We start from the raw sequence: 27,773 nt of genomic DNA, 5'->3' as shown, positions 1-27,773 counted from the left end.
TGCAAGCTTGTTACGGGCGAAGAATGTCTTCTGATTACATTGTTGAGAAATGACATGGAATCTGTAGAATGTACAGGCAGGCCAGAGTAGAGACATGGGAGCTGATGGCAAGGCAACCAATATGGGGGAATAAGTAATGATGGAATTGCAGCGAGAAGAGAAAAGAGGCTAAAAAGAGACATAGCCAGAAACATCCAGAGTTGGCCTAGCTGTGGCGTAGAGGGAAAGGATGATGTGGGAGGTGCTGACTATCTGTTGTGTGAGAGTGATTTCTCCTGGAGACAGACTGACTGAGTGAAAATTATGTAGACTGATACTGCGTCCCAAATGGCACCCGATTCCCTATATAGTGCACTACTAGACCTGGGCCCTGGTCAAAAGTAGTGCACTACATATGGAATAAGGTGCAATTTGGTATTAGGTTTGTGACGGTACCAGTATTATGAATTTTTTTCCATGACAAAAATGAAAACACGAAGCAGACCACACACGAACACACTTTGGTCCTTTTTAAAAACCTGCTGTATGTAAAATATTGTGTTTTCTGAAAGAAGTTAAAATCCACGATACTAATGAGTACTGCAATACTGGTATCGTCCCGGCCCTATTTCGTACGCAGCCCGAGATCACTGAGGTCAGTGGAGCTGCCGCACTGCCATGAGTCTGACTAGAGCCACGTATACTGTAGCCAGTCAGGTTAACTTAGTCATTATAGCAGTGTACGTTTCCACTGCCGTCCCGTTGTAAAATATATTATTGTACGTCTCGGTTACTCAAAACACCCACTACACGCATTCCAAACATATTGAAGGTAATAGTTACTTGAAAGGCATACGTTCAAGTTCCCAAATATAAGTAGAATAAGCACAGGGAAATCATGAAAGGGAATGCCTGGCGATGGGTTTGGTTGGAGTGGACCCCCTGCGGGGCTGAGCCCATGCTGTGGGTTACCCTGTGCCTCTGTGTTGGGGGCTAATCGTTGTTTTGATGATTATTTTGCTGTGCATCTGTTTGGGCTTGGGGGAACCGATCCCACGGCCATGTAGCATCAAAGGCGTAACCAGCCTAAGCTGGTTGTAAGGAGCCTGCGAGGTCTTGTCTTTTTGAGAGAGAGACATTTCTCCAGCACTGCATTGTTAACACGGGCTCCAAATGAAAGCCACATGATGTTTCGCTCCACAGCAACATGAAACCCTCGGCCTCAATCAGTTTTACTGGATGCAGAGTGAACTGATGGATTACCCGTCAGACTCATCATATGAATGGTCCTTGCTATCGAGATACTTCAGATCAATGAGTTGAGATCCCTTTTTAAATTGTTTTTATTGAACCTTTTATTTAACTAGGCAAGTCAGTTATGAACAAATTCTTATTTACAATGACGGCCTGCCTACGGCCAAACCGTTCCTTATCCCGGACAACGCTGGGCCAATTGTGTGCCGCCCTATGGCACTCCCGATCACGGCCAGTTGTGATACAGCCCGGGATCGAACCAGGGTTTGTAGTGCTGCCTCTAGCACTGAGATACAGTGCCTTAGACTGCTGCGCCTCTTGTGAGCCTATTAATCTATACTCAGTCTATACTATAATCTATACTCAGAAATATACCGTGTTGGAACGGATGGAATGGGGACATTTATAGGACTGAAGTTGATCCCTGTCCAATAGAAAGGTTATCCCACTTCCCTCCATGTTTTCTTTGACACATGCTTTAGGAAGTGAAAAAGCAGAGTGTATGCATTCAGAGCCATTAGTGTAATGGGATTCCCAACCTGGTGAGGTGTTAAGTCTAGTCTGGGAGAAGGACAGACAGACAGAGCGTACAGAGACAGAATGTGTGTCCCAAATGACACCCTTTTTCCTTATACATTGCTCCCTATGGGCCTTGGTGAAAACTAGTGCACTATATAGGGAATAGGGTGCCATTTGGGATTAAGCCGTTTCATTGGCGCATCAGCATGTTACTCACCACCTGCTCATTTGACCACCTCACTGCTTTCAGAACCAGCAGGTGTGTTTTTAAGTCTTTAACGGGTAGCCGGTGCATCTCGTCCTTTGCTCTGCCGCATGCAGAAAGCCTATTTACTGTTGAATTGAATGTTGTCCAGAGTAATGTTATTTAGGAGTAGTTCATGTAACCTTGATAAGCTCCTCCTGTTTGTGTGCAAGTGATCACCATCAGACTGGGAAAGCTGCTGAGCTGGAGCAGAGTAGTGGGTTAAGATCTGTTAAGGTTTCACGTTTGAAATGTCAGTGTTTCTGACAAGCACCACCCTTTTCTCCTTTTCGTTCCCTCTAATTACTGAGCACAGTGAGCGGTATGCACTGATGTCAAGAGCAAGCAATGAAAGTGAAGCAGAAAGGGAGAAAGAGGAGTAAGTGAGATGTACTAAGAGTGATGGTTGAAATGGAGCAGGGGGGTTACCAAAGGTTTATGGGAATGAAACTAAATGTTAACCGAGTATAGCCCAGTTCAAGCTAAGAAACCAGAAGCCGAACAGCCAAAGAGGAGGTTCATCTCACTACATTGATTTAAAGACATTTGAACTAGAGGTCGACCGATTAATCGGAATTGCCGATTAATTACGGACGATTTCAAGTTTTCATAGCAGTCAGAAATCGGTATTTTTGGGCGGCAATAAAAAATAAAAAAAACCTTTTAACTTTTTATGGCTGCAGGGGCAGTATTGAGTAGCTTGGATGAAAAGGTGCCCTTTGTAAACGGCCAGATCCTCAGTCTCAGTTGCTAATATATGCATATTATTATTAGTATTGGATAGAAAACACTCTAAAGTTTCCAAAACTGTCAAAATATTGTCTGTGAGTATAACAGAACTGATATTGCAGGCGAAACCCTGTGGAAAATCAAAACAGGTAGTGGCTTCTATTTTGAAAACTCCATGTTCCATAGCCTCCCTTTGCAGGATTTAAAGGGATATGAACCAGATTCCTTTTCCTATCGCTTCCTCAAGGTGTCAAGTCTTCAGACATAGTTTCAGGCTTTTATTTAGAAAAATGAGCCAGAACGATAACATCGCGTCAAGTGGTCACATGAGTTTTGCTCGCGCAACAGAATTGGGACAGCCATCGTTTTCCCCTCTCCTACTGTGAAAGACATTTGCGGTTGATATATTATTGATTTATATATTTTAAAACAACCCGAGGATTGATTATAAAAAACGTTTCTCATGTTTCTGTGGACATTATGGAAACTATTTGGAATTTTCGTCTGCGTTGTCGTGACCGTTCTTTCCTGTGGATTTCTGAACATAACGCGACAAACAAACGGAGGTATTTTGGATATAAAAATCATCTTTATGGAACAAACGGAACATTTGTTGTGTAACTGGGAGTCTCGTGAGTGAAAACATCCGAAGATCATCAAAGGTAAATGATTAATTTGATTGCTTTTCTGATTTTCGTGACCAAGCTTCCTGATGCTAAGTGTACTTAATGTTTTGTAGTGCGATCGATAAACTTACATAAACGCTTGGATTGCTTTCGCCGAAAGCATAATTTCAAAATCTGACACGACAGGTAGATTAAGAAAAGGCTAAGCTGTGTTTTCCTATATGTTTTCCTATATTGCACCTATATTGTGATTTCATGAATATAAATATTTGTAGTAATATTTATTGAATGTAGCGCTATGCTATTCAGCGGGATTGCAGCCATAACAAGTTAACTAGGCAAGTCAGTTAAGAACACATTCTTATTTTCAATGATGGCCTAGGAACGGTGGGTTAACTGCCTTGTTCAGGGGCAGAACGACAGATTTTCACCTTGTCAGCTCGGGGTCCAACAATCTTGCAACCTTACAGTTAACTAGTCCAACACTATAACCACCTGCCTCTCGTTGCACTCCACAAGGAGAATACGCAAATGCAGGTAAGTTGTTAGCTAGCATTAAACTTATCTTATAAAAAACAATCAATCATAATCACTAGTTAACTACACATGGATGATATTACTAGTTCATCTAGCATGTTCTGCGTTGCATATAATCGATGCAACGCTGGGGGATGATTTAACAAAAGTGCATTTGTGAAAAAAGCACAATCGTTGGACGACTGTACCTAACCATTAAACACCAATGCCTTTCTTAAAATCAATACACAGAAGTATATATTTTTTTACCTGCTTATTTAGCTAAAAGAAATCCAGGTTAGCAGGCAATATTAACCAGGTGAAATTGTGTCACTTCTCTTGCGTTCATTGCACGCAGAGTTAGGGTATATGCAACAGTTTGGGCATTGCGAACTAATTTGCCAGAATTTTACGTAATTATGACATAACATTGAAGGTTGTGCAATGTAACAAGAATATTTAGACTTAGGGATGCCACCCGTTAGATAAAATACCGAATGGTTCCGTATTTCACTGAAATAATAAACGTTTTGTTTTCGAAATGATAGTTTCCGGATTCGACCATAGTAATGACCTAGGGCTCGTATTTCTGTGTGTTATAACTAAGTCTATGATTTGATAGAGCAGTCTGACTGAGCGATGATCGGCAGCAGCAGGCTCGTAAGCATTCATTCAAACAGCAATTTCGTGTGTTTTGCCAGCAGCTCTTCGCAAGCACAGCGCTGTTTATGACTTCAAGCCTATCAGCCTAATGGCTGGTGTAACCAATGTGAAATGGCTAGCAAGTTAGCGGTGGTGTGCGCTAATAGCGTTTCAAACGTCACTCGTTCTGAGACTTTGAGTAGTTATTCCCCTTGCCACAGCTTTTGTGGAGCGATGGGTAACACTGCTTCGAGTGTGGCTGTTGTCGATGTGTTCCTGGTTCGAGCCCAGGTAGGGGCGAGGAGAGGGACGGAAGCCATACTGTTACACTGGCAATACTATAGTGCCTATAAGAACATCCAAGTCAAAGGTATATGAAATACAAATGGTATAGAGAGAAATAGTCCTATAATAACTACAACCTAAAACATCTTACCTTGGAATATTGAAGTCTCATGTTAAAAGGAACCACCAACTTTCATATGTTCTCATGTTCTGAGCAAGGAACTCAAACATTAGCTTTTTTACATGGCACATATTGCACTTTTACTTCTCCTACACTTTGTTTTTGCATTATTTAAACCAAATGGAACATGTTTCATTATTTATTTGAGGCTAAATAGATTTTATTGATGTATTATATTAAGTTTAAAATAAGTATTCATTCAGTATTGTTGTAATTGTCATTTATTACAAATACATTTTTTTATTTAAATTGGCCGATTTTAATCGGTTTCGGCTTTTTTTTGGTCCTCCAATTATCGGTATTGAAAAATCATAATCGGTCGACCTCTAATTTGAACAGAACTGCTGTACTCTAACTCGTCTATGAGATTATACCCCCCCCCCTGTAGATTCACTCCCTCCTCAACCACCCTGGCCCCTCTGAGAGAAGCTTCTGGAAGAAGAGGGACATCCCCCACCATACGTCTCATTATATCCCCTCCCAGCTCTGCTAGTGACAGGTGTTCACTCTACAGCCATGTTCTTTTAGATGCATAGAAGCCTTCTGAACATATACAGTAAGAAATAACTGTCTTTAGGGCCTTTGCCAGAACATTCTTACAAGGCAGTCAGTTCTCACTTTATGAATGCCTTGTCTCCATATCTTCACCCCAGTTGACCCTCCCAGTGTGAGTCTGAAGGAGTGTCTGAGAGGGAGTTCTCCAGCCTCTTTGTTGTGGTGACATAGCATTTAGTGCTGAGGTGCGGGGTTGGGATTTGCCAGTAGGGTGGAGAAGAGAGATGTTCATAATGTATAGTGTAATTACTCTCTCTAATTACTGGAGGAGATCTACAACATATCATAGCAACATGTCCCATTACACTGTCTAAAAGACTAGTGGTGTTCCTGCCACACTGTCTCTGACTGTTAGGAGGTGCAACTGTTATTAACGCCATCAATCCAAGTTTTATATTGGTGTTAGAACCAATATAAATCAGCAAATTCCATGGTTAAGAGCAACAGGCTTATGTAATAGCTAAATGGCAATTATTGCAGTGTCTGTTTGAATGCTTGAATGTTTCATGCTGACTATGTCAGTGTTTTTAGATGGTTTCTGGAGGAGACTCTGTTGGGGGGAAACAAAGCAAAACAACTCTACTCTAGTGGCTTACTGGCCTCCCCAGGCCTATTCCACCATCACTTTTTTTATTTCAAAGCTGAAAGCCCGGCCAAACTAAATATCTGCCCTGGCCACAAAGCTAGGAATATTTCAGAGAAGGAAAGCGAAGGGGTTTATGTAAGTTCAGGGATAGGGAAAACAGATTGCATGTCTTTTGTGGCCAGTTAGTTGCCAGTTATTAGGGATGGATATACCACACTGCACCGGAATAGTAAGTCATAATCGAAAAGGGAAAGGGGGATACCTAGTCAGTTGTACAACTGAATGCATTCAACTGAAATGTTTCTTCCACATATACTGGGGGTTGTTGTTTGTAGATTTGCCAAAGTGGTAGAAATGGGGGGCCAGTCAAGGTTATTGTTCTGTTCAAGTCCTGTACCCCGAATACAAAGAATGTTATTGCAAGATTTACTGTTGTATGAGTGCATGCAAACTCTCTCTCTCTCTCCACACACAAACACACACACACACACACACACACACACACACACACACACACACACACACACACACACACACACACACACACACACACACACACACACACACACAGTGGCCTGCAGGTGTGACCTACCGTCCTGGTTTCCTTTACCCCTGGCTCAGAGGTGATGCAGTACAGTAGGTTCTATCCATGTTGTTTTACTTTCCAGCCGCCCGCTGTGGGTGTTCCGTGTTCCCTTGTCTCTCTTCCCCTTCCCGTTTAGTTTCCTTTTTGAAGTGATACCCATGAGTCGCTTTGGCCTTGAAAGCCAAACTTGCTGTCCTAGAATTCTCTCTTAATTGGACTGCCATTGGGCTTCATGACGTTTAGTTTGTGGAGGCGCCCATGGGAAATCAGAATCCGAGACGGGGGTGAGGCCATTCTTCACCCTCCCATGCTTCCTTTCTTCTCTCCTTAAGGACACTGATGAAGAGAGGGAGGGAAATGAAGCGTTCCTAAAGACGTGTCCCAACTTTGATCTTTAAATTGCAGTCATTACATGTCATAATACAGCGTGTAAATTCATTTTCCATACCATTGTTACAAAGTGAAATATGTCTGTCACATTTCACTTTGATGTCATAATTCTATTATTATACTTGTTTAATTGTTATCCTTATACTAATGGATGCCAACACATCCTATGTATTTCCCACCTTCCAAATGTAGGAAATCCGTTCCACTAACAGCCAGTCCTCTGTGGATGCCAGTGAAAAGAGAGATTGGGGCTGGCTTTAGGGTTTACACTTGGGGTTACAGGCCAAGGTTGTTGTGATTTGTGTTGGCATTGTGTTAACGTAGGGATTGGGAGTCAAGCCTCCTCGACAGTAACAGGAGCTTGAGTTCCTCTAGGAGCCATGGCCTACTTTTGGCTATGCCCTTGGGTGAAGTGTGGACAGCTGTAGTACTTTAGGATGCCAGCCGAAGGAGAGTTGGAATAATTGCTCCAGTATGTATGTGAGCTGAGTCACTGACTACATCCTAACCACTACAGCTGTTTCCTTTTTGGTGTTAAAATAATGTTCAAAGGCTATATGGCTAAGTATTTATGGTGAAAATGCAGCACACAGGTCGGGCGGCAGGCACTATTAGGTACTAGCTCTTGAAGGGATCGCTGTGCCGCGGTATCATTTTGGAAAGTAAATACAATTGAAGTTTAATATTCAGAGGGGGCGAGCATGGAGGGAAAACAGACACAAGTGCAGAACGGCTGCTTAAAGATTCATTATCCATGTGAGGTGAGAAGGGTAGAGGGACACCTAAAGCTAAACATATAGCCCACACACACACACACCCGTGCAAAGACACATTGCCTCCCGCTATGTTGTTTCTCTTTTTTGATTGACTCCACCCCCACAGCAGTGTGCCTTTCCCTCCAACACAAAGGATCGCAGGAAGAGCAGATTGGGTCAGGTTTCCTCTCTGCTCCCTTCTGCCGTGTCGGCCTTTCCCTCTTTCTCTCCGAGGGGGTGTTGGTCCTTATTATTTGTTTCGTTTTTTTCCTCTGAGGTGGGGGATTGGACTGGATCCAAACTCACTCATCAATTTAAATTCTGTTCCACAATCAACGCAAAATGACAAAAGAATTTAGCTCCATTCCCATGCGTAGTTGTGGTATGATTATGATAATATGTATTTATTGTTTGGGGCCCCAACTCAAGGTCTCAGTGATAATTGCATTCACAGGCTTGGTGGAGATCTCTGCCTCTCAACAACCCCTCCCAGCCATCTCCCTAATTAGCAGCACTCTGTCATTTCAGAATTTCAAAGGCTGAAACACTTTAGCATTTAATTGATTTGGACAAAACTATACAAGAAAATCTCATATGCTGCTCCATCATGATACCTTATATATACAAAAGTATGTGGACACACCTTCAAGTTAGTGGATTCTGCTTTTTCAGCCATACCCATTGTTGACAGGTGTATAAAATCGGGCACACACCCATGCAGTCTCCATAGGGAAACATTGGCAGTAGAATGGCCTTACTGAAGAGCTCAGTGACTTTCAACGTGGCACCGTCATAGGATGCCACCTTTCAAATTTCTGCCCTGCTAGAGCTTCCCCAGTCGACTGAACGTGCTGTTATTGTGAAGTGGAAACGTTTAGAGCAATAATGGCTCAGCTGTAACGTGGTAAGCTCACAGAACAAGCTCACAGAACTGGACCGCCAAGTGCTGAAGCGAGTAGCGCGTAAAAATCGTCTGTCCTTGGTTGCTACCCTCACTACTGAGTTCCAAACTGCCTCTGAAAGCAGAGTAAGAGCAATAACTGTTCTTTGGAAGCTTCATGAAATGGCAGAGCAGCTGCACACAAACCTAAGATCACCATGCGCAATGCCAAGCGTCGGATGGAGTGGCGTAAACCTCTCCGCCATTGGACTCTGGAGCAGTGGAAACGCATTCTGTGGAGTGATGAATCGCACCATCTGGCAGGCCGACGGCCAAATCTGGGTTTGGCAGATGCCAGGAGAAGGCTACCTGCCCGAATGCATAGTGCCAACTGTAAAGTTTGGTGGAGGAGGAATAATAGTCTGGGGCTGTTTTTCATTGTTCAGGCTAGGCCCCTTAATTCCAGTGAAGGGAAATCTTAATGCTACAACATACAATGACATTGTAGACAATTCTGTGCTTCCAACTTTGTGGCAACAGTTTGGGGAAGGCCCTTTCCTGTTTCAGCATGACAATGCCCCTGTGCACAAAGTGAGGTCCATACAGAAATGGTTTGTCGAGATTGATGTGGAAGAACTTGCCTGACCTGCACAGAGGCCTTTGAGATTTAATTGGAATCGCTCGACATCAGTGCCCGACCTCACTAATGCTCTTGTGGCTGAATGGAAGCAAGTCCCCGCAATGTTGCAACATCTAGTTTTGGAATGAAATGTTCCACATACTTTTGGTCATGTAGTGTATTTGCACACTAGCAGTTCAGCTTAGATTCTTCTGTGAGTGAAAGTTTGTGGCGGCATAAATCCAATACTGTAGTCCCTATGCAGCAGGACTTGACTGTAGCTTGTCGTGCAGACCTGTATCTCAGTATTTCCTGTTATTCACTAGGCCACTGTGTGCCACTCTTCCTGCTCTAACACTTTCTCAGGCTCTAACAATAGTCTGGCCCCTCACTGCTGGCCCCCGCATAATCCTCTTTACAGCCCCCCTCCCATCTCTTCTCCACTAAGCCTCCTCCATAGGCCAAGCACCCTGCTGTCTTGTCAACATCAACCAATAACTGCGAGGGTTACTGCAAATAATGAGCTGCATTCCATGTTCAGCATTTGCAAAGCCCCTTACATACCCCTGGTCTCATAACTTTTGGAGCAAACTTCAGAGATTTGACTTGACTGAGAATTGTTTATGTTAGTAAATATGTGATTGCAGATCATTTAAAGCCTTAACTCATGTGGTGAAGGTATAGAGAGAAATGGAGGGTAACTGATGCTAGCGTGGCAGTGTGCCAGCTCCTTATAGGCCACTGTCTTCAAGTTGACCCGGCTGACGCAGACCAAAGCTAACTCCATTCCCTCCTAGTCTAGTTTGTTTTCCCAGAGTCCCTCGTCTTGCTAGGCGACACCTCGTTTGTGCTTCTGCCTCCCTCCTGATGCAATGTGCTTGTCATACTGTTGCTATGGCCTGCTAGTTGAGCAGCTTTGATATCTATCTGAGAATGGAATCCCTACCACACAGAGCAGAGACAACACTACAGGCAATGGAGCGCCGCTGAGGGGAAAAGGGAAACACGGTACAGATAAGGCCCACCGTAGAGAGCTTCTTTTAATTTAGGCTTTTTATTCCATCTCCACATTCTCCAGCTTGTGTTTTATCTTTTTTTCTTCCATTCACAGCAGCTCATAATCCACAACTAGCCTCTATTACTTGATGTGGTAGCTGTATGTCCCTCCTATCAGTGGTAGCTGTATGTCCCTCCTATCAGTGGTAGAGTATTGTGTGAATGTTCAACACGAACCTGAACATTCTTTCTTGCTTCCTGTAGACCTCTGGTCTGTGTCTAGTTTCAGACGGCCTACATGTGTAAGATCACTTTAGCCATAGCACTGCAGCATATAGTGAGTCTCAAATGGCACCCTATTCCCTATATAGTGCACTACTTTGAACCCCGGGGGTTAGTGCACTACTATGAACCCCGGGGGTTGTGGAGTGTGAGCCTTTAAAGGTGTCAAGGATTTAAAATGTTTTTTTGGAAACAAGCAAATTTACCCCTTTTTTTAACTCTCCTGTTTTCAGCTGGAGATCCTTTTGAGCTTAATTTAAACATTTAATTATACACCCATTTATGCATTAAATTGACTTTTTTCTTGAATGGAATGGTGACTGACTGCAGATCAAGGCTGAGAACAGGTTGCAGGCTATGGTGGGATGTTAGGGGTGGACAGAGTATGGGGGCTACTGGGATTCAGGCCTGGGTGGCTGGCTGACTGACTGGTGGAATCGTTGATGTGCTGTTAATGGTGGGAACTAAAATGGTCCCACTTATGAAGTCCACCCCGCCTCGTCTGCCTTGCCCGTCATCATGACTCTGGCAAATTGCCAACTGTACAAGGGCTGCTCCTCTCATTACAACCCTTACTGAGTGATTTCTGCCCTCGACAAGCGTCAATGTCACTCAAGTTTAGTGAGCGTGATGGCTGGAAGCAGGTGGGGGTGGGTGAGAGGGTGTGATACTCCAGAAATCCACATCAAACAAAGCAATTACAGCATGCTGGTACATTGGACTAATGGGTGTTTACAAGTACGGGGAGTCTGCCATCTTAATTACATGCTATTAATTATTAGCCTGACTCACACTGGCCCACTGTAGAGCTTTGGGCATAGGGCGACTGAGGAACAGTTAGGCTGCTGGGTGTTGGACTATAGACTACGCAGGTAAGGTATGAGAAGGTGCTGGCCATACCAGAGCTGTGATTGTGTGTGTTGAGAGACTGGGTGTGCGAAAAGCTGATTTTCTGGAGTAGTGGCGCGACCCCTCGCCAGCTCTCACAATGCCACTCAATATATGCAAAGCCCTCTCTCTCTCTCTCTCGACGGACCTTACTAACCACCAATGCTACTCTCCTGCTCTAGAGCTTTATTTCAATAAGGAATATTACTGTTAATACAGTCCCCTCTCACCCCCTGGCTTTACTCCCTTTGTGGGAGGAACACTTTTAAAGGAGTTCTGTATTGTCTGCTGGGCTGCTGGAGTGGCTGTATAGTGGCTGTATCCTGAATAGTCCACAGCTCTCGGCTTAAAGAACCCACAGTCATTCACTCATTCACTTCTAGATGACAGAAGAAATACAAATAATTAAATTTACGTCCATTTTTCTATTTTCTTGGCATGACACTGTCATTAATCTTCTTGGATGCTGAGTGTATCCAGGAAGGAGGGAGATGTCTCTAGTGTGATGAGGCAATCTGTCTTAGTAAACACTCAGAGGTTTAATTTAAAAAAGATTGTCTTGGCTAGGGAGAGGAGAGATGTGATGGACAGAGAGGAGAATTAATATGTACAGTTTTTTAGAAATGGGGTATTCAGACATTCACTGACTAAGACGGCAATTATTCTGGAAACTTTCACTGCAGAGAAATGTCATTGTTACTGCACCACATTAAAGAAGATTTACATCAGTAATGCTTTAATTACACAATGTTTACGTGGTGAAATAAAACAAAACTCATTTTTATTTTAATGAGGGTGCATTTTTGCAGCACAGGAGCTCTGCTATTTAATGAGTCCACCCATTAGTGTTTTTTAGATTCTGTATGCTCGTGTACATTTTAATTTTAAGTACAAGCAGCTAGTCCATGATACATACATACATTTGTCTTACTTATGTCGCATCAACAAACGTATGAATACTCAAACTTCCTCCTCTTAAAAAAAATGATAATCCAGGAAACATTTAGAATAATAGATGTCCCATGGCTTTTAGGCTGGGAAATCATTAACACATTGCTAGGGAACTGTGACCAGGATATCCTGCTTTATTTTGACTCCTGTAAAGAGGAGCTGTGTGCCGCTCTACTCTGCTCGCCATGGGCTAATGGAACACGCCACTGCAGCAATTAAGCGGGTATTTGGAATTAATCAAATAAACCCCCAGTCCTGATGCCTACTCTACTCTGAGCCACTGATTTTCCCACAGATTACATTAATAGATGTGTGGCCAGAATGGAACAGGCTTCACGTAGGCAACACTGATCAGGAAATAAGCCATGAGCTGTACAACCCTTATGGCTTTTCTGACTTGCCGCAGTTTATTATCAACCAGCATGAGGCGTAGTTAGTTTTTGTTGGTTAAGATACAAAAAAGTATTTAGGGTTTAGAGTTTTTGATATGAGTAATGTAATGTACTTCCGGTGCCAACAGAGACGGCCGCCTCGCTTCGCGTTCCTAGGAAACTATGCCGTATTTCGTTTTTTTTATGTGTTATTTCTTACAACGTTACTCCAGAAAATCTTAGGTTTTATTACATACAGTCGGGAGGAACTATTGGATATAAGAGCAACGTCAACTCCCCAACATTACGAACAGGAATATGACTCTCCCGAAGCGGATCCTGTGTTTTGTCTTCCACCCAGGACAATGGATCGGATCCCAGCCGGCGACCCAAAACAACGGCGCCGTAGAAGGGGCAGGCGGAGCGGTCTTCTGGTCAGGCTCCGTAGACGGGCACATCGCCCACCGCTCCCGAGTATACTACTCGCCAATGTCCAGTCTCTTGACAACAAGGTAGATGAAATCCGAGCAAGGGTTGCCTTCCAAAGAGACATCAGAGACTTTAACGTTCTTTGTTTCACGGAAACATGGCTCACTCGAGAGACGCTATCTGAGTCGGTACAGCCACCTGGTTTCTTCACGCATCACGCAGACAGAAACGAGCATCTCTCTGGTAAGAAGGGCAGGGGTGTATGCCTTTTGATTAACGAGACGTGGTGTGATCATAACAACATACAGGGACTCAAGTCCTTTTGTTCACCTGACTTAGAATTCCTCACAATGAAATGTCGACCGCATTATCTACCAAGAGAATTCTCTTCGATCATAATCACAGTATATGCCCCCCCCCCCTTTTTACAAGGTTAATCTGAAAACAAGGCTCCCCAAATTCTATCAGCATATTGATTGTGCTACCAGGGCTGGCAAAACCCGAGACCATTGTTATTCTAACTTCCGTGATGCATATAACGCCCTCCCTTTGGAAAAGCTGACCACGACTCCATTTTGTTGCTTCCAGCCTATAGACAGAAACTAAAACAGGAAGCTCCCGCGCTCAGGTCTGTTCAACGCTGGTCTGACCAATCGGATTCCACGCTTCAAGATTGCTTTGATCACGTGGACTGGGATATGTTCCGCATTGTGGCGAACAACAACACTGAAGAATACGCTGATTCGGTGAGCGAGTTTATTAGCAAGTGTGTTGGTGATGTTGTACCCGCAGCGTCTATTAAAACATTCCCCAACCAGAAGCCGTGGATTGATGGAAGCATTCGCGCAAAACTGAAAGCGCGAACAACTGCTTTTAATCAGGGCAAGGTGGCCGGAAACATGTAGCTATTCCCTCCGCAAGGCAATCAAACTAGCTAAGCGTCAGTATAGAGACAAAGTGGAGTCGCAATTCAACAGCTCAGACATGAGAAATATGTGGCAGGGTCTACAGTCAATCACGGACTACAAAAGAAAAACCAGCCCCATCGCGGACCACAATGTCTTGCTCCCAGACAGACTAAACTACTTTTTTGCTCGCTTTGAGGACAATACAGTGTCACTGACACGGCACGCTACCAAAACATGCGGGCTCTCCTTCACCTTAGCCAAGGGCTGCAGGGCCAGACGGCATCCCAGGCCGCGTCCTCAGAGCATGCACAGACCAGCTGGCTGGTGTGTTTACAGACATATGTAATCAATCCTTATCCCAGTCTGCTGTTCCCACATGCGTCACGAGGGCCACCATTGTTCCTGTTCCCAAGAAAGCTAAGGTAACTGAGCTAAATGACTACCGCCCTGTAGCACTCACGTCCGTCATCATGAAGTGCTTTGAGAGACTAGTCAAGGACCATATCACCTCCACCCTACCTGACACACTAGACCCACTCCAATTTGCTTACCGCCTCAATAGATCCACAGACGACGCAATCGCCATCACACTGCCCTAACCCATCAGGTATTCCTCTTGTCCAATGTAAGAATGCTGTTCATCGATTACAGCTCAGCATTTAAGACCATAGTACCCTCCAAACTCGTCACCAAACTCCTCGAGACCCTGGGTCTCGACCCAGTCCTGTGCAACTGGGTCCGCCCCCAGGTGGTAAGGGTAGCTAAACAACATCTCCACCCTGCTGATCCTCAACACTGGGTCCCCACAAGGGTGCGTTCTCAGCCCTCTCCTGTACTCCCTGTTCACTCACAACTGCGTGGCCATGCACGCCTCCAACTCAATCATCAAGTTTGCAGACGACACTACAGTGGTAGGCTTGATTACCAACATCGACGAGACGGCCTACAGGGAGAAGGTGAGGGCCCTCGGAGTGTAGTGTCAGGAAAATAACATCACGCTCAATGTCAACAAAACAAAGGAGATGATCGTGGACTTCAGGAAACAGCAGAGGGAGCAGCCCCCTATCTACATTGACGGGACAGTAGTGGAGAGGGTGGAAAGTTTTAAGTTCCTTGGCGTACACATCACGGACAAACTGAAATGGTCCACCCACACAGCCAGCGTGGTGAAGAAGGCGCAGCAGCACCACTTCAACCTCAGGAGGCTGAAGAAATTTGGCTTGTCACCAAAAGCACTCACAAGCACTCACAGATGCACAATCGAGAGCATCCTGTCGGGCTGTATCACCGCCTGGTACGGCAACTGCTCCGCCCATAACCGTAAGGCTCTCCAGAGGGTAGTGAGGTCTGCACAACGCATCACCGGGTGCAAACTACCTGCCCTCCAGGACACCTACACCACCCGATGTCACAGGAAGGCCAAAAAGATCAGCAAGGACAACAACCACCGAGCCACTGCGTGTTCACCCCGATATCATCCAGAAGGCGAGGTCAGTACAGGTGCATCAAAGCAGGGACCGAGAGACTGAAAAACAACTTCTATCTCAAGGCCATCAGACTGTTAAACAGCCATCACTAACATTGAGTGGCTGCTGCCAACATACTGACTCAACTCTAGCCATTTTAATAATGGAAAAATTTATGTTATCAATTTATCACTAGCCACTTTATATAATGCTTACATACCCTACATTACTCATCTCATATGTATATACTGTACTCTATACCATCTACTGCATCTTGCCTATGCCGTTCGGGCACCACTCATTCAAATATTTTTATGTACATATTCGTATTCATTCCTTTACACGTGTGTGTGTGTGTGTGTGTGTGTAAGGTAGTTGTTGTGTGATTGTTAGGTTATATTACTTGTTAGATATTACTGAATGGTCGGAACTAGAAGCACAAGCATTTCGCTACACTCGCATTAACATCTGCTAACCATGTGTATGTGTCAAATAAATTTGATTTGATGTAAGCGGTCTTCTCACACAAGTACTGTGTCAGTTGATACCCTGAGTCATTTTTGATCTTACTGGAGAACCATCTTATCCTGTCAGTGTTTTCTATTGGTCACGTAAACATTCCATCTGTTATCTGCTGTAGCCTTCCCGTTTCCAAATATGTCATCACATGACATTGTTGTATGACAACTCACACTGTGTTAAAGCTATTGCTTATCCTGGTTAGTTCCGTAGAATCGAGACCGAGCCCTAGAATGAAATATGGAGTGTACAACAGGCTCTTATCAGAGGAGGTGCATCTGCAGAAGATGGATGTTGCTAGGGACCTAGCTGTGCTGTGGGAGTGATGGACAGACCAAGGCTTTTACATGGACAAGTCAACTCATGCTGCTCACTGGCATTCACAAGATCTGAGGAAGCATGAGAGAGTGGGTTGGGAATTCATTAGTCTTGAGTTCAAGGAGGGAAAACAAAATGGATGTGACTTGGATGTGAAGATACACTGAGTGTACAGAATATTAGGAACACCCTCCTTTTTGCCTTCCGAACAGCCTCAATTCTTTGGGGCATGGACTCTACAAGGTGACTCTAATGTGTCCCACATTTGTTTGATGGATGTCCTTTGGATGGTGGACCATTCTTGATACACACGGGGAACCGTTGAGCGCAAAAAAAACAGTTGCGTTGCAGTTCTTGACGCACACAAACTGGTGCGCCTGGCACCTACTACCATACCCTGTTCACCCTGTAAATGGCACACATACACAATCTCAATTGTCTCAAGGCTTAAACATCTCTTCCCCTTTATCCACACTGATTGGAAGTGTATTTAACAGGTGACATCAGAAAGGGATCATAGCGTTCACTGGATTCACCTGGTCAGACTGCTCTTTCCTTGACAATCATTCCTAATGTTTTGTACACTCTGTGTATATGAAGATCTTGAGGGAGTGAGAAAGACATTGAGTCATTCTGAGACGAGGGCCCTGTTTTGAAGGAGCAATTAGCACTGATTTTGGTGTCCAGAGCGAAACACTAGATCAATTAAATAAAACAACATTACATTAAGATGTCCCTTTTGTACACTTCTTCCACTGTACTTCCGTCCCAGCCCTGGGATTGGTCGGTTTAGTTGTTTGTCTTTGTTGTGTGATGTATAAAATTCGCTGACTGATTCTTTCAATTAACAATTCAGAGTGTTTGTGAGCTCATTAAAATAAATGGTGGCATTGAGCAGTTTGTTTTGTGCTGGGGGATGCTGTCGTTTTAGAGAAGCGAGAGAGGTAGCCATGATGGACAGGAAAAAAGCCAAACAAGTGTACCACACAGGGATGGCAGTCCGATCTGGGCTGAACCGGTCCATGCCGCTCCATTTGTTGCTCACTTGGCCGGACCACCCAGAGTGATCTGGTGGGTTACACAAGTGAACATTGTATCCCTCTGGGGGAAAAATCTTATAACAAAACTGCTTTTCAGCTTTCATACGTGCCAGAAACAAAAGGAGAGCACAACAAATGGCTGAATATGACATTTTGATACCTAATTGCTGCCCCGGCCTTTGTATTAATGCCAGCTGATTTATCTAGCAGGACGAGGTAGAGTGGTGTGACAGACAGGAGCTCTTTGTTGGGTTTGACTGTGGTACGACTGAATACAGACCGATGAACACCATGCGGTTTAGACCAACACCATGCGGTTTAGATGGTTTGGAACCATCATTGCACAGCACACACTTCCCCTGGTGGAGGATGTTGACGGAGGTTTCAGAAACACCCCAAAAAATATCCAGCCTTGGTCATAGAATCACAGACTCTATATGTAAATTATAGGATCTCTTTAGCCATACATAGAGAACAACAGATGAATGTTTAGAAGCTATTGCAGTTCCCCTCCCTTTTAGCCTTGTGAATGTGAACTCACCCTGTGAGAGGCTGGGGGAGTGTTATGTGTTTTTAAGGGGAGGAGTGATATGAAGTAGCTTAGAATGGAAGGAAATGTGCCAGTCTCTGTAGAACAGGAGTGACACGTAGAAGCAAAGAGCAGACTGTGTGGTCTGCTTGTGGTAGGTTTTCTGTCACAAATTATAAATATTCTTTGAGCTAACCCATTCCAACCCGGCAATTGCAGTTGTGCAGGAGGACAAATGAGCAAATTGGGAGAGCTTGAACAGTTGCTATGTGTTGTCTAACAAAATTGAATTACCACACAAACAGAATGGATCAGGAGGTGGTCTAGAAGCCTCTAATTTGACCTTTTGGTTTGCCAAACGAGAACATTTGCCTACTGTTTATGTCTCAAAGCTCTTAGCTTCAATGTCCGCTAGACTGTTTGTTTTTGTCGATTTTTACCGTTTGGTTCCTACAGCTGGTTCCAAGCAAAAGACACGTAGACAGAATGCCATGTTACGCGGAACTGAATAACACACAGTTAACTGTGTTTCAGCAGCCCAGTATAATGGAAGGGAGAGCTTGTGCAAATTTCATAGCGTTTTTCTCCCCTCTGTCAAGACATGCGGCTTATTCCCTCTCTCTCTGTTACTATCATCAGCATGACTGTCTTCAGTCCCCAGTGAGAAGGCCAAACTACAGCATGAATATCTATGGATGGAGGCAGTTTGAATCAACCAGTTTACAAATGTAGTATTTTTTTACACATAGTTATGCAATGTGGTAGCAAGACTATTTGCTTGGCAGACCACTGCTTCCAGGTTGGGTTTCTGGCAGCAGCCTGCTGGTGGCAGTGTGAAAGTGAGGCTGAGATGTATGCAGCCTTATGTTTTGAAAGGTCAAACCCTGAAGCCCAATAACGACCAAATGACTGCAGACAAATAAGGAAATGAAGAGGGATATTGTGCTGATAAAGAACAGGCTTATAATTGTAGTGTGATTAGATTGACATGATTACAGGGCATGACACATAGATCCTATTAAATTGTTATATTTAATTCCATTGCATTACACCTCCTAGTTCTACTGTAGCCCTGGGTTACATAAAGACTCAAGCCTTTACAGCCTGTTCTTCTGTCTGCAGTGATCTCAACACAGCTTTTGTGTGACTGTACAACACTGTCGCCATGTTTCACCACCGCAAGGCAATAATGTGAGCAGGTTTGCTGTGTGTATTGATGTCGGTTTCACTTGTGTCTGGCATTTCATCCTGTTCCTGTTTCTATGCATTAGCCCGAGTGCCACTCAAAGGCCATGGGGAACAGGGCAGGAAACGGTGAGCTCGCCCAATCCTGTTAATGTGGAACAGCATTTAATTAGATCCGCTCGACGTGGTGGCCTGGGTGTTTGTAGAGTAACATCTCACTGGAACAGTGCAGGAAAAGCAATGAACATTGTGCATATAATTTTTTGTCTGATTTGCAGAAAGTACAGACCGTGAAGAAATAGGTATAAATCTGAAATGGGCTTTATCTGCTGCTTAGCGTCTCTGATTGGTCCTTTTGATCTGTGCTGATGGAAGAAAGGGATGGTGTATGTGGGCCAGGGCGTCTAGGCTATGGGTTACAGACGTGTAAGTGGATTACACAGTTCAGGCCAGCTGTGGTGGGCAGTTGAGTGGGTTTCTTGTTCGTTTGAACTCCACAACAAAGCACCTCTATGTAGGGGAAACCCCTTGCTGAGAACTGGGTGGGTATTACATAAATGACCCTTTCTGAGGTCTGATAGTGGAGGGTGAACCTGTCTGAAGCTAAAATACTTTCTCTCAGGCCTCTGTTAATCCAACTGAAGTTACAGACTGGGTGGGTGGAGTAGAGATACTTTAGCTAATCATACATGAACTCATCCATGGTTTTCTGTCATATAACTGTATGTTTTTTATGTGTTTTTGATAAAGGGATGTGGGACCTGGCTGGGGAGACAATAGAGCTGGTTGGTTGAGATGATAGTGTTTTCTCTCCACAGTCTTATGTGTGTGACTCACAGTCCAATTTGCCACACCATGAAGAATGGAACATAAATGCACATTGCACCGTCCTCTTTCAGTCCTTCACCTCCTCCCATCTCCCCTCTCTCTCCCTCCCTCGGTCTTGGTGCATGTCATTACACAGCATGACAGTGCATCGTTAGAAAAGGAGGGAAAGGTGGCATAAGGAATGAGAGATAAACGAGAGCGTGGTTTCCATCTCTATCTCTGCTGGTTAAGCTTCAGGTGGTGCGGCGGTCCACTCGGGCTCCTTGGAAACCAAGGGTGAGGGGTGAATGCTGTAATGTGACAAAACAGATTGATTCTCATCAGAAATCTCCCGTCGGCTCTAGATCCCTGCACAGATTTGCACTGAAACACTTGCTCTGGCTGGGTTTTCTGCTCCAAGCATATTTCAACGGGTGATTAAGTATCATACTGTTATGAATTAGCCACGTTTTTTGTTAGTCTGTGTACTATTCTAGAGACATTGTAGATGCTCTTATTGTTTTGAAATTGGAGAATTGATTTACCCTATTAACGTTCTTTGAATAATTGAAGACATTCAAAACTGTTGGATTACCATCTGGTGGCATGCTGATTATAGCTAGTCACAGTCACTTCTAGACTAATGGGGGGGATAAGTGCACTGCTGTAAGCTACCTCAACGTCTCTCTCACACGGGGACACGCACACGCCACAATAGCTCCCTTTAAACACTCCTGGGTTGCCTTGATTGCTAGCAACGGTGAGAGGGCGAGCAGGTGGGATGGAGTGGGGCTTGGGTGCTGGTGGTAACCACTCCAGAGAAGGTGAGAGAGAGTGGTAAGCTGGAGTGGACTGCAGGGCGGGCGGAGAGGAAAGGGTGCTGGCTGCCTGGGAATGAGGGAGAGAGAGAGTGGCCCTGCTCCTGCAGATTCAGAACAGCACTGCCTTTTGTGTCTCCCTTTTTCTGACAGTTATTTATAAACCCAGTAAACCCTCATCACATTCCAGCCTGCCACAGATGCAGCCAGAGTAGAGCTGCACCTCGTACATGTGTGTTCTCTTTGTCTCTGACTAGAGCTCTGGGGAATTTAGTTTTATGTGGAACAACATTACTCAGGGCCATTCAGTGGTGGTTTATACTGACGTTTGCTAAAACCAGAGGCAATTCGGCAAATGACATTTATATACATTGTGAGCTAATTGTCATCTTTCTCGTAAAGTTGGCAGGCTATGGCATTTAACTTTGACCCTTGCTATTGGTTTATACTGTTTTAATTTTGTCCTAGCTGTTGTGTTTTTATGAGCTATGCTTGTGGTCTTCCGGTGACTCATATTTGGGAGTTTCTTCCTCGCTTGGCAACAGGGTCTTAAGTTTAATGTTAACGTATTACTTCAACTGAGTGCTCAGTGTGGTTCTCTCCCTCCCTCCCTCCCTTTCTTTCTGTCTGTCTCTCTGAGACTCCTTTATCTCAGACTTCTCTGGCCAGCCAGGTTTAAACCCACAATTGTTCAATCATGCATTCTGCTCTTTTTTTATTGGATATTCAACTTAGCCTAAATGGGATCGTTCTTAAGAAATGTGTGGAAAGCCTATTGGGGCAGTTAAGTTCCCACACATTTCTGTATAGTGGCAAAACTTGCTTGTCATCAAATCAGTCACAATCAAACAAAGTTGGCTATTCTATTTGAGCTGCCAGTCAGGTAAGGGCAGTCAGTTTGGTCTGTTTATTTTCTGGCCATACTCTCCTCCCTCCAGCCCCTTCTCTCTCTGTCTGCTGGCTCCAGTTGTAAGCTAGTTTACTGTAGCAGTACAGTGGAGGAAGTTCTGGAGCAGGTCCAACTGCTAAAGGACTCTACTTCCCCACCCCTCTAACCAGGTTCTGCTCTCTCGCTCCACAGATCACATGAGGTCACTAAGGTACTACAGAACAGGATGTGAACAAAAATGAGTGTGGTTATGAGTTTGTTTGCTTGTGTTTCACTGTTCGAACTTAATGGAAGGACGATGAAAGTGCAAAGGGAAACTGCAGCAAACAACTCTGTGGCCAGTTCATTAACATCTGCAAACAAACTTGAAAAGTTAAGCCCCCAACAGTCCTCGTTCCAACTCTCATATCACTCCTCCTCTCTTCTTTTTGAGGGGGAAAAAGGACTGTGGTTCTTTGGACTGTGGAGTCAGTGTGGTTTTTCTCTACCTTCTCGATTATTGGCAGGCTTTGAAAGAGTTTTCTCTTTTCCTGTAAATGCTAGGCCTGATTACAAATCACTATGAAGCTCGCCTAGCCTAGACCAACTCTTCCCTTCCTCCCATGTGCAGCTTGATATGTTTTAAATAGGCCAGTGATGGAAGAGACGTACTGTCTCTCTGAACCCAGGTTAAAAGGCCAGTGATGGAAGAGACGTACTGTCTCTCTGAACCCAGGTTAAAAGGCCAGTGATGGAAGAGACGTACTGTCTCTCTGAACCCAGGTTAAAAGGCCAGTGATGGAAGAGACGTACTGTCTCTCTGAACCCAGGTTAAAAGGCCAGTGATGGAAGAGACATACTGTCTCTCTGAACCCAGGTTAAAAGCAGTGATGGAAGAGACATACTGTCTCTCTGAACCCAGGTTAAAAGCAGTGATGGAAGAGACATACGGTCTCTCTGAACCCAGGTTAAAAGCAGTGATGGAAGAGACGTACTGTCTCTCTGAACCCAGGTTAAAAGGCCAGTGATGGAAGAGACATACTGTCTCTCTGAACCCAGGTTAAAAGCAGTGATGGAAGAGACATACGGTCTCTCTGAACCCAGGTTAAAGCAGTGATGGAAGAAACGTACTGTCTCTCTGAACCCAGGTTAAAAGCAGGGATGGAAGAGACGTACTGTCTCTCTGAACCCAGGTTAAAAGCAGGGATGGAAACTGGGCCCAAAAAGGTGACGCTTTTTTATTTTCACTGAAACAAGCAAAAAATCCCTGCTGGGGGGAAATGCAGGTTTTAACTAATTAAACAACAAAGAATATGATCTACATGATCCGTCTCTGTGTGTAAAATAAAAAGTGGTTAATGTGACGCTAACTCAGAGCGAAAAAATGTAAAGAGAGCAATCCAATGTTATAGTCTAGACTTTACAGCAAATGACAATCAAGTCTTGAGAAAAAAAACAATACACTAATATTGCAGTTAGCCATGACAGCCTTTATAATAGAGCACTTGTGACCACACACATCTAAATATTGCACTTGGGAAAAAAACATCTTAAGTAGAAATAGAATGAAACAAACAGGCATTCTATTATATTGGCCACAATAGTAGACATTGATCAAGTGCACAAAAACAACATCAAGTGCAAAAAGAACGTTCACTGAGTATAAAATGTAATAATGCCCCCTCACTCACACCTGTTACTGTCAAGTTCAACACAACAAAAGGAATATATTTGGGCTACACATTATTACATTGTACACTTTCTGCCTGTGGACATCTGTTCTACAAGTGTGCCAGCAGAGCATGATACCCTTTGTTGGCATATTGATCTCTTTCAGGCAGAGAGTATACCTGGCATACCGCTTTTTATCAGCTGACTGAAAAAGTGGCCAATGTGTGTGGTGTTCCTTTCAACTCTATGGTGGCATCCAGTTTAAACCAGGCCCAGCTCCAGCTACACTTAATCCCTGAATCAACTTGTTTAACAAGCAATGCCTCATTTTCACCTAATTCTCTCATTCTGAAAATTAACCACATACTTTAGACGGAAAAATTCAATTCACAGATTAGTAGTTAGTTCATTAGCTAGTTAACATTTCCCACAGATTGCCAGGGTCCAGTAAGCAACTAACGCGTTATAACTTGTGGAACGGCAAGGAGTCGTAACCAGTTAATACTATAGCGAATTGGTTAGGTGCTAACGTTAGCTCATCTGATGTTGTAACATTAGCTAGCTAACGTTAGCTGTCTGACTTTATTAGCTAGCTAATGTTTACACCATAAACTCAATTATTTGATAAGTTAAGTTGGCTAATGTTGCTCAACATTTATCTGGCTAGCTAAGGGAGAATTTGATCCAGCTAGCAAGATACTTAACAATGCTAACAATACTTGTTCCATCACACTTTCTCCCTCACCTCAAACTTTCCAAATACCAGTTGTTTTTCAGCTCATTAAGTACGCTTCATCACCTTCTCATTCCCGTCTCTGTGGCTCTTCGTTATCGTTCAGTGGACGCACAAACTGCCTTTCCACTCTCCCGCTGTCTTTCCAGAGTGCGTGCTGATGATGTAACTAGCGCAATGGTTGTCTCTTCCCTCTTCAGTCCATGCTGCATTCTGTTGTTATGGGAACGATTGGCTGAGCCTTGGATTGTGGCTGAGCCTTGGATAGCCCCCCACAAACTTTTGTCATCGGATCTACACGAATCACATAGGTCACCTATTTTGGATTCAAAATGGCGAATTTTGCCGAAAGGTGACTAGTTTGCGTGCCAGGTTAAAACGGGGAAAATCTGCTCATTACAGCCAATTCAATCATGTGTTTTAGACTATTTCTAACAGTAGTTATTACCTGACAGTTATACAGTCTGGTGGTGTTTCAGTAGAGCAGCACAGTGTCTCTGTGGTTTAACTGTGTAATGATCTGCTGCTGTGTGTGGATTGAGAGAAAGGGTGATTTGTAGGGGAATGAGGCCAGTAAGGACTCATGAGGCAGCTTAGAACTTTACTCCACAGTTCACCACTCTACTCCACCAGTCTTAATACTGTACTGGGGGAATTTGACAAAAAAGTGGGTCAAAATAAAATAATTCTGAGGTTTTATGTGCAGTTTCGCACCCATCCCTCCTATGCATAGATGTAAAGTCTAGCCCAAAGCAGTCATTCAGTGGGTTACCAGAGGCTCTCCTTGGTTTCAACGACCTAGCCTTTCCCACACGGATCATACATGCCAAGTTAGTTACATGCGGTATTAGACCGAACGACAGACTGGATGGTAGAAATATAATTTTAGGCTGTGTGGATTACATTATCTTGTCTAGCAAACTCCTAAACTGCTCAAAGAAGACATCACAGAAGCCAGGGCTTACCGAGGGCTAGTGACCTCGCTCCCTGTCTGTGGGAGACCTCAGATCTGTGCTGTTGGGATGCTGGTGCTGAATTACAAACAGAGAACAAAGCACCACTCACTGTGTGCCTTTCACTCTTTGATGCATGGGAAGCTTGAAGAGGAGGGCTGCTCACTTTACCTCTACACATGGAACGCTCTGCTGAGGACGGCCGATTTAGCTGCTTCTCCCAGCTGTGTTTTATCGTCTGACTCGCTGTCTTTATCTGTGTGTGTACGCGCCTGTGTGTGCACGCGCAAGTGTGTCTGGAAAGAGGCCTCGGAAGATGAGGCGTGTACAGGATGGGAAGGTTTTGAAGGAGATTGCTGAGTGGTTATTTAAAAGGTTTTCCTTGTAAAGTTTTCATGTGATGTGGTGGGGCTGCTGGGTCAGAGGGGATGACGGTTTGGGGAGGTAAGTGGCCAGGGGTCTTCTTTGGGGTCATGTTTTTCCTGCTGGGGTATTAACATCCTGACCTTTTGATGCCGCCCTGTCAGTCAGTCAGCCCTTCAGTTGGGGGATGTGACCCTGAACCAGCTCCTCAGCTGTCTGTGGGGCAGACCGCCCTCGACCTCGCTCCCTCCATCTCTCCTAATCTCTCAGGCTTGCTCTCTCTATTTGGCTCACTCTCACACATACACACACAGACATGTACAGACATTCACACCCAGCAGACATACTAACTCTTGTACTGTACACATACACCCTGGTCACACCCACACTTCAGAGCTAACAACCGACTCACATAAATCTCCTGGGCTGCTGGAGGATTCACATGTTCATATATTGCCATTTCAAATTATTTAACAAAAATTATGTCAAGTAGTTGGAGCAAAAATTCCCCATTTTGTGGTTTGTGTAGGTTTTAAGCCAATGAAAGCTGCACCTTTACGTCTCTCTGACCGGCCGCTCTGATTTGAGAACATATTGTCAGAGCAAAGCCGGAAGAAAGGGCAGGCGGGGTAGCAGAAGAGATTCTCGATATGTATTGGTGCTGCTGTGACAATGGGGTTGTAAGCTGTCACGGGGCAGGAGGGGGGTTTATTGGTGGGGGTTGCGGGGAGGGGGGTGTAGGTGGGTGTCCAGATGTACAGCTCAGCCGTAAAATCCAGAGCCCTGCGTGCAGCAACACGAAACAGATGTGCCTTTTAATGAGCGTAAGAGGAGAGGAGGAAATGGGTTAATGAATGGAGATCAAGTATCACAATGTAACCCAATGTCACTGTAGGTTTAATCTGGTACCAGGTAATGAAGGAACGGGACGAGCTACAACTCCTCTCCCCAGAGGACAGCACAATTGATGTCATTTCATTTCTGTATAAAATTAAAGGTTGGAAGGCAAAAATGCTGGTGAGCTAGATCTTTTTATTCCATGTTCAGAGGTGGACAGGGCACTTTGGTCTACGTTTCAGCCGAGTGGCCTTTATCAAGGCCATCCCATTTCATGATGACATGCATTCTGTACTGTGAATGTGAAGTGGGAGTATTGAAGTAGAGGTGAGAAATTGGTCTCATATAAAGCTTTGGATCGCAGTCCAGCATCTGTCAGGCCCAGATGACGTGTGTGTGTGTGTGTGTTGACTGTGGTCTTGTAGAGTTGGAGCCAAGTATCTGGGAGCTAGCTACCACTGGTCTATAGTTTATGATGCAGTATAGTCTCATGGCCAGTGTCACTGTGATTTACAACCCTACTCATTGGCCTCAGAACACAATGAAACCTAAAATACACTCACTAAAATGCACCATATATCTCCCTGGGAGGTTACAGTGTGTATATAGTCACATTTTTATTTATTGGATAATTTCATAACATTGCCTAGGCTCTTTCAGGAGCCTAGTAATGTGTTACAAGGACATCAGAAAAGGCTTTATTATTTTGTAAGGATTAGTTTGGGTTTATTGCAGTAGTAGTGTCCCATTAGAAGTCCAAGCCCAGCACTAACACGTAGGCCTCTATAAGACATTCATACAATAACTGTTATGTATCACCTAACATGATGCATGATGTCAATGGATCTAACAATCCTATTGTTTCGGTAAACTCAAAGTATAGGAAAGCAGAAATCCTCTGAAGGAGATGGTGGGTGTTTCTCAATATGCATACCTCCGAGCTCCGCACTCTCATGCTCCAAGTGCATTATCCGAGGACGTTCTCTTGAGAGGACGAGAGTGTGGCGAACGCATAAAACATTGCAATTTGAGAAGCACTCGCACTCCCCCCTACTGTATTACCTCACGCTGCATCTCCCCCTTCACTGAACCTTCTTCCAGCCAGGACAATGGCAACAATGGAGACAAGATATACACACAGCAATGTGTTACTTCAGAATTATCAGCTAGCTAGTTAAATAGGCAAAAGGTACAGTAGATGTAAAATCTTTGTGGGTAGCAAGCTAACAATTCTTTGTGTCTATCCAGTTAGCCCTATTAACTTACCATTCACTGAACCTTCTTTCTTCTAGCCAGGACAATTGCAAAAGAGACGAAACAAGATATACACAATGCAAACGTTTTACTTCATAACTATCAGCTAGCTATACATCAAAAATGACCTAAAACAAGTGTTATCCAATGTAGATGTCAATTCTTCGTTGTTAGCTAACAATTATTTGTGGCTATATGGCTAGCTAACAGTAGTAACTGGCCAGTTAACTCTATTGACTTA

The 27,773-nt window shown here is 44.1% G+C and overlaps 1 protein-coding gene across 2 annotated transcripts in view; it reads left to right on the top strand.

Moving 5' to 3' along the window:
- LOC109905713 (nucleoredoxin) overlaps nt 1-27,773 on the top strand; it is an 85,040-nt gene that overhangs the window by 20,096 nt on the left and 37,171 nt on the right. The window contains exon 1 of one of the 2 annotated variants that reach the window (XM_031790846.1): nt 18,117-18,197. The exons of the other annotated variant lie outside the window; for it this stretch is intronic. The gene's annotated coding sequence lies outside the window, so the exon portion shown is untranslated. Of the gene's footprint in view, nt 1-18,116; nt 18,198-27,773 lie in introns of those variants that run through there. 2 annotated transcript variants of the gene reach the window in all.

The sequence above is a fragment of the Oncorhynchus kisutch genome, linkage group LG15, assembly GCF_002021735.2.
Source record: "Oncorhynchus kisutch isolate 150728-3 linkage group LG15, Okis_V2, whole genome shotgun sequence".
Lineage (NCBI taxonomy): Eukaryota > Metazoa > Chordata > Actinopteri > Salmoniformes > Salmonidae > Oncorhynchus > Oncorhynchus kisutch.
Note: the sequence above shows the minus strand (reverse complement) of the source record. Positions and strands in the feature narration are given on the sequence as shown.